At 40.6% G+C, this 7,977-nt stretch overlaps 1 long non-coding RNA gene and 1 other non-coding gene across 2 annotated transcripts in view; both read right to left on the bottom strand.

Moving 5' to 3' along the window:
• Positions 1–754: 754 nt before the first annotated feature.
• The window catches only part of LOC140686374 (uncharacterized), a 118,994-nt gene continuing 111,771 nt past the window's right edge, over positions 755–7,977 (bottom strand). Inside the window, exon 3 of the long non-coding RNA XR_012060121.1 lies at positions 755–816. This is a non-coding gene — a long non-coding RNA (uncharacterized lncRNA). The remainder of the gene's footprint in view (positions 817–7,977) is intronic.
• TRNAT-GGU (transfer RNA threonine (anticodon GGU)) lies at positions 5,094–5,167 on the bottom strand. The gene has a single exon. It is a non-coding gene; the product is annotated as a tRNA-Thr (tRNA).

The following is a 7,977-nucleotide window of genomic DNA, read 5'->3' as shown; positions in this document are numbered from 1 at the left end:
TCTGGTCCCATAAGCTAGCTTCCTTCCTCCTAGCGAATCTGCCTTCTGATTAAATCACTCAGTGCCTGTTTTATGGCTTAGACCATAAAATTCCTAGTCAAAACTATGTGAACTTTTGAAGCTGCACTTTTCAGAGACAAATGTTAACTTTTTTTTTCTGATTTCCAAAATAGGATATTCTCATTCTGCAATCTTTAGAAAACACTGGAGACATTATTAAAGAATCACCCATGACAACATTTCCAAAGAAAACTACTATCAGTATTGAATATTTTCTTCAATAATAAATATTTTTGTATGATTGATCTCATTCTGAAGAGAAAAAAACTTAAACCCATCATATTTTCTGTTTGCCAGTGCCCAAAACTGGCATAGAGAATTCCTCCATCAGAGCAGAAGCAAGTCTACTCAATTTCCCGGCTGTGGCTACCAGTCAAGAGTCTAACCTCGTCGCCCCATATCGCTAACCCTTAAGTGTTTTGCTTTTCCACCTCATATCAGTCTTTGTTTCCTTTTTTGATAAGACAAACATGCATGCATGCTCCCCTACATTCCTAACTCACTCCTCTTCCAAACAATCTCAAAATGCCATTCCCATCCCACCAACTCCACCCTTCCTTCCCTCTATCACCAAATCAAATTATTTTGCAGTTAAGCATTTCAATGCCTTATAAAATCTGCCCCCATTTAACACTAGGCATGCTAATCATATTCAGTAATTTCCTCTCTCACTGTTTGGTTTCTCTTACCTTCTAAAAACTTTGCTTCTGTGATGTATCTCTTTCCAATGGAACTATAATTGGTGGAACGTTGAACCTAATGTCCAGAAACAGGGAATAGACATTAGCAGATTCATCAGATATCCATTTAGGTTTTATTATGCAGAATAAATTGATTCAACAACAAATATTTATTGAGCACATCTCCCACTGAACACATCTGCAGTCATGATTTCTGCTCTAAGATTGAAATGAGCTAAGTGCTACAATTCCAGCAAAGTACAGTGTGTTACAGAATCACGAAAAAACCCTCTTCCAGTTCTTTTTCTTTTTTAACTTTTCTGTAATAGTAACATTAAGGTGCAACTCTACTAGGAACAAAAACTAGTTCCATTTACAAAGATTGACCGTCTTTATTTTTTCTTTTTATATTTTTTAATTGAGTTATAGTCATTTTACAATGTTGTGTCAAATTCCAGTGTAGAGCACAATTTTTCAGTTATACATGAACATACTTATATTCATTGTCACATTTTAAGACTGACCATCTTATATGTGAATCATTTATTTGAATCAGTTCAAGACTCTGAAAGAATAACTTTTAAGATTTATACTTAACCACAGAGGTATAGCCATTGTGGAAAACAGTTTGGCAGTTCCTCAAAAAGTTAAACAGAATTAACAGATGTTTCAGCAGTTCTACTCCTGGGTATATATCCCACAAGAACTGAAAGTAGGGACCCAAAGAGATACTTGTATACCAATGCTTATAACAGCACAATAGCCAAAAGTTAGAAATAATCGAAGTTCCATGAACGGATGAATGGATAAACAAACTATGCTTACATTCACTAGTTTATGATTCAGCTTGAAAAAAGAATGATATTTTTGATACATGCTACAACATGGCTGAATCTTGAAAACATGCTGAGTGAAATAAGACACAGACACATAAGAACACATATTGTGTGAAGCTACTTAAGACAAACACCTAGAATAAGCAAATTCACAGAGACAGAAAGTAGAATAGAGATTACCAGGGACTGAGGGGGAAGGGGATGAAGAGTTATTGTTTAATAGGTGCAGAGCTTCCGTCTGAGATGATGAAAAAGTCCCAGAAATGGATGGTGGTGATGGTTGCACAACATGGTCAATACTTAATGCCACTGAACTGTACACTTAGAATTGGTTAAAATGCTAAATTTTATGGTCTCTATATTTTAGCACATTAAACAGTCTACATTTACAACAAATAACAAGCTGAAGAATAGTTCAAAACACAGAAATAAGTTTCTTGCACAAGTCTAAATATGATCAAAATTAAATGTCCAATATATATGCACTCTAAGGCTACGAGTTGTGTGTGTTCTCACTTGAAGAAATCTAACAGAAGTGAAAAAAATGAAAGTAGAGATGATTGCATATAAAAGGCTCCCTCTTACAGAGGGATTTACCCAAGTATTACTTTAAACAAGGAGCTTCACCAGTAAAACTTAATTTTTCATTAATTGATCAGGGACAACCCAACAAAGGCTGTTGAGAGTGCATACGTGGTCTGAAAAGAGATGTCAGGAAGCTGGGGCCCCTCTTTAGCACACAGTCTTACCCAGGAGACCAGCCGCCTGTGTTTTTCTCCTCCCAGAGGAGCTCTGGCCCCTCTCAAGCTTCCTGGGAGCATCCCACATACCTGACGTGATGGGGATGTGGTGGTGAGAGCCTTAGCTACCTTCTCAGCTGAAGGCCTGAGTTTTTCACTTTAGTCAGTCAGCTACCTTTTCTATGAGACTGTGAACTCCTTGAGGGCAGGAATCAGATTTTCTCTGTAGTGTGTTACCTTGCAAATATTCCACAAGTGCTGGGTGCATAATATTATTTACTGAATAAATGAATGAATTCATTAATAACTTTAGCATAAAATGGCAATGAAAGGTCAAACAGAAATAGTTACAAAGCGGCTCTGAAATTCTAATATGCAAGAAATCCAATTGCGTCACAAAAGTTCAGGTGACACATACAATCTCAGAGAAACAATCCTCAAAGCATCAAGTGAGCAAAATCTTTGTCCACGCTTATCCTATCTTTTCCTACAAAGGGATCCGTTTTCTATTGTGTTTGTAACTCTGCCTTGTACCCAAATGTACCACATTCACTGGGTTCACAATAAATGCTGTTGACAGAATGAATGACAAGGCAAAAAATAGCTCGCAGTACTTTTCATTTTTTACAAGTGTGGAAAGCATATTAAACCATCTGCTGATTAAAAATATGCGTGTTTTGACTTGCATATGAATCAAATTAACATATATAAATGCAGCATTTCCACATCACTAGATTCACAGCCACAGCCAATAAATTTCCATGTTTCTTCAAATTCATCGATCCCAGAGTGACATGATTGAGTTATTAGGCATAAAATACACAGTAATGGTTTATAACTAAAAACTCACTTTTGTTTTATTTCAAGTCAATGATCATTTATCCTCTAAACATTAAAAAAAAGGCATAAGATGATTGGGATTCTAAAATTTTATGTTCAGATTTGCTCTATAAATACCTAATGTCACCATGGGAAACTAAAGTTTGAGGTATAGAACAGGAACTATTACCCCTCAGTATGATGAATTAGGAATAACCAAAGTACCATAGGTTAAGCCCTAGCACCTTGCTGCCTTATATAACCTGAGAAATGGGAAAGGTCTCAAGTTGCAGCTTCTGGAACCTCAGCTTCCACCTGTCCCTCTGCTCCCACTGGTCCATCACCACCGCCTTCTCTCCAAGACTGTCTGGAAGAGGGAAGATTCTCTGTGAAGCAGAGGAACAACTCTGTATACTGTTGCTCTCATGGACCAGGCAACCCTCCTGGAGGGAAGAACACATCCAACTGCACACCTAGGTCAGTCGAAACACCAGGTCTGGGCCATGACTATTAAGAGGGGGTCAACTGCTGTTACAAAGAGCGGGTTTGTCCCTTCCTCTTAACCCCTCGGTCCCACAAGATTCACCACCATCTAGAGTATCTCTCTAGGGCCAAGGACATAGCCTAGGAGGACTCTCCTGTACCCAGGCTCTCCGTTGGTACCCTGCTATTGATATATCTCTGGCAGCACAGAAATGCCCAGCACTCTGGTCATTGGGCCCTCCCAGGACTGCTGTCACTGAGCCATTGAGAACCATAGACGTTTTCCAGAGCACTGTTTTCTAGCCTTGTCTGGTGGTAAGAATCATCTAGGGCTATTGACATAAACATAAATTCCCAGGTCCTTTCCCTAGACGTTCATTTTCAGTAAGTTTATTTGGGGTCCAGGAATCAGAATTTTTAACAAGTGCTATGCTGGGGAATTTGGGGAAATACTAAGTTCAGCACATTTTCAAACTGTTCCAGAGAGTCTCATGGTAGGAGGGAGGTGCCCTGTGTAGATTGGATTCAAGCCTTGTCATCTATGGGGAAAATGAAGGTGAGTGTGCTTTGTACGCTGGGTATTTCTGTAAACCCAAGGTATATCATCATTATCATAATTCTATACCTTTCGCCCCAGCTGGAGCCTGGAAATTAATACGTGTATTTCAATCCACAGCTGCTCTGGCTGCTGACATACAGTAAAGGAAGAAGGAGGGAGAGTCAGGGAGAAATGCAAACAGCATGAATTTTCTAGACATTAAAGACTGAATGTGTTAGCTGAATTATTCATTTATTGAACTGCCAATTTTTTTTAGTACTACTATGTGAATAAATGTGAGTTGGGCTCTCAGGAGCAACTTGGTGCTAAGATAAGCACCTATACGATGGGTCACCATGCAAAGTTGGGTGCCTGTGAGGTTTCGTCATTCTGTGAGGTTGCCACAGCTGGGGAAAAGTCTCTATGCTGGCAGTTTTGCTGCTGACTTATCATAAATTAAAGATGGATCTGTAGTTAGAGCACTGTCTCCCCCATGTACACAAAGACCAGGCCCTTCCTTAAAATATTGATGAAGAAAATTTGCAATGATGCCAGATGTAAAAGAAATGCATATTCTGATAGGGTGCTAGGAGATCATTTATTTGAGACTTGAACAAGAAGTTGTGAGTTACATAGTGGCCTGTAGAATCACCTGGCACTAAGGAAAGGAAAATCATGCTCCAAGTCTCCTTAAGAAGATGAATTCAGGAGGAAGGGTGTAGCTCAAGTGGTAGAGCGCATGCTTAGCACCCAAGAGGTCAGGAGTTCGATTTCCTCCAAGCAGAAATCAATGAAGAAACCTAATTACCTCTCCCTCATAAAAAACAATATGAGCCAAGAAGATGCATTCAGTCTTCTGTGATTGAATATATTCCTGTATAGTAGCAGAGAAATGTACTGGTGCTTTTTTAAAAAAAATATTTTTTTTTTCCCTTAACAGAGACACTGGGGATTGAACCTAGGACCTTGTGCACACCAAGCACATGCTCTACCACTGAGCTATATACCTCCAATTCCTGGACTGATGCTCTCATCTGAAGCCATGATTATACAACTAAGTATTAGCAACTCAACTCAGCAAAGGCACATTGTACAAATAAATAGCATGATGAGTAGAGCAGTTAGAACTCCTAGCTGCAATTGTTTGGGAAGATTCTTTCAAGTTTCTGAATAAATTTTAAAAGATATAGGAATTCAAAGTTAACACTCCTCAAACTCAGAAATGTATCTTAGCCTCTTTAGACGTTGCGGCTCCTTTCGTTGTGACAAACATTCCTAAGGAGTCGAGTTGCAGCCAGGAGATGGCTTTAGGGTAAATAGGAAGCCTATTAGATGCCAAAAGTGTATTCAGTATCAAATATGCCTCTGAATAGCCTCTTTTGACAGTCACATAAAATACGCAAAAGACACTTAACAATTCTCATTTTCAATTATAATTCCTTAGGTCTTATTACTTTTTCCTCAGATATGTATAAAAAAAGTTTTTCCATGCCTATCCTGCTGATAAAATTTCAATCACGGAAACTTTCCCTTTCAAACTAACAAGACTTTTTTATCTCCCTGAGTTGGCAAGGTAACGACTTTACAGGCCACTCAGAATTACGAGAGAATTGAAACTGGAGCAGCACAGGCAAATGAGATCCCTGCAGATAAACCACATAATTCAGGGCAGTCAGGAGTTGCAGCCTCTTCCCTCACTTAACCTTGTACCAAAGCTGTGGTGGGTAATTTAATTCCCTGAGCGCCTTTCTCTGTTGAAATGAACATGAATTTTCGGGTGACTAGACTGATGGAGGGGGTGGCAACACCCTGCAAAGGGAGGAAAACTGTACCAGGGCTTAGGAAATCTACCCTAATTAACTTGACACCTTAAATCAGTTACTTCACTTCTCAAAAACCTTAGTTTTCTTATCTGAAAGGGAGGAGGTTAGATTGAATTTGTGGGCTAGAGATCTTGATCTAGAAGAACTCTCAGGGCTGGGGGTGTAGCTCAAGTGGTAAAGCACATGCCCAACATGCACAAGGTCCTGGGTTCAATCCCCAGTACCTCCACTAAAAATACATAAACCTAATTACCTCCGCCTGCCCAACAAAAAGGGGGGAAAAAAAAGAGCTAAAAGAACTCTCCAAAGTCCCTGCTTGGGGCAAGTGGGAAAAATAAGTGGGTTCTGGGCTGTGGTTCTCTCAGAACAGTTCTGTTCTGTTTACACGTTGGGGTTTCACGTAAGATTTCATTTTCTGAAAGGTAACCCATGGCAAGGAAAGTTTGCAAACCCCTGGGCTAAAACAACTGTTTCCTTCCAGCTCTCACATGATCTGATTCTTTAACATTCAACAATAAGAGAGCTGAATGCCTGCTCAGGACACCAGAAGGTTCTCAGTTAAAGTATTCACTAGATATTGATAGAATCTGCAAAATGAAGAGATGCTTGGAGGATGTGAAAGAGGAAACAGAGAACCCAGGTGGCGCATCTCCCTTCCAGGTCGGGGAGAAGAGCTGTATCACTCTTTCCTCCTTCCCTTCTCCCAGCACATGCCTACCCCTCACCTAGTTGTTCTCAACTCTGGCTGCCCAACAGATTCACCCATGGAACTATTCAGGGGCCTGGGCTCCTGAGATTCTGAGTCAACAGATGTAGGAATGGAAATTTTTCAGCTATTTCACTTTGGTTTGGTTTTGTTTTAAGATCCATAGGTCACTTTGATGTGTAACTAGGATTGAGAATCTCTACTTGGCTTCAGCTCACCAACCTTCACTAAGACTATTTATTCTATTAAAAGACATCAACAACCTCCTACAGGCCAGTTATCATTTGTAGGCAGACGACTCCGAGTGTAACTCTCGAGAGATGTCCACCTTCCATCTGGGTGTTTCAGCTCTTTGCCCACCAACCAGCCCTGCCTCCAATAGCCATCTATCTGTCAGTGGCCCCATGCTTCTTTCAGTGTCTCAGGCTCCCAGGGACCTGAAGACATCTTTGATTCTGCCACTCCTGTGCTCCCAGCATCCGATCTGCACAAGCTTAACAAACCTACCCTTGTATCTGTCCCTAAATCAGGCCTCAGCTTTTTATTCCTACTGCCACTCCTCAACCAGGCTCCATTTTTTGTTTATGGGACTCTCATCTCCCGACTTTACCCTCTTCAATCCATATTAATCTGACTTTGTTAGCCCCTTGTTGAAAAACTTCAATGGGTCCCCGTAGCCCACCTTAAAAAATAAACCCCTTCATCTATCTTTTAAGTTCCACAGTGGGAACCTAATCTAAGTTTCCAGCCTCATCTTTAATTACAGAGCAGCATGAACACAATCCACCAACTAAAGAGCTCTTCCGTAAACACGTCCTAGGCTTTCCTGATTGCACGCCTTCACCCTTACTGCTCCCTCAGCCTAGGAGACCCTCCTCCCCATTCTATGCCCCTCCCTTCCTAAAGGCTCCCCACAGTCTCCAAATGAATCTGAAGCACAATGGAAAACACTGTGCTTGACCATGTTTCATGGCAGTCGTCACATCCTGTCTTGGAGTGTGGTGATCTATGGCTGTGTCTGATCCCCTTTCCTGAGCCTCTGCTTCTTCAGAGCACTGCCCTGTGAGCCTTGCAGCTGTATAGAAAGAGTGGACTTAGAGCCAGAGAGCCTTCTGTTTAAATTCCAGCTCTGCCATCCAACAGCTGTTTGACCTAGTTCATATTATTTAGCCCTTCCCTGCTTCAGTTTCCCAATTTGTGAAATGGGAATATTAACATCCAGTTCCTAGGATTCAAGTGAAGTTTGAATGAGATAAAATGTGTAAGATGTCTGACACAAAAAAGGCTCTCAA

Source organism: Vicugna pacos, chromosome 2 (assembly GCF_048564905.1).
Source record: "Vicugna pacos chromosome 2, VicPac4, whole genome shotgun sequence".
NCBI lineage: Eukaryota > Metazoa > Chordata > Mammalia > Artiodactyla > Camelidae > Vicugna > Vicugna pacos.
Note: the sequence above shows the minus strand (reverse complement) of the source record. Positions and strands in the feature narration are given on the sequence as shown.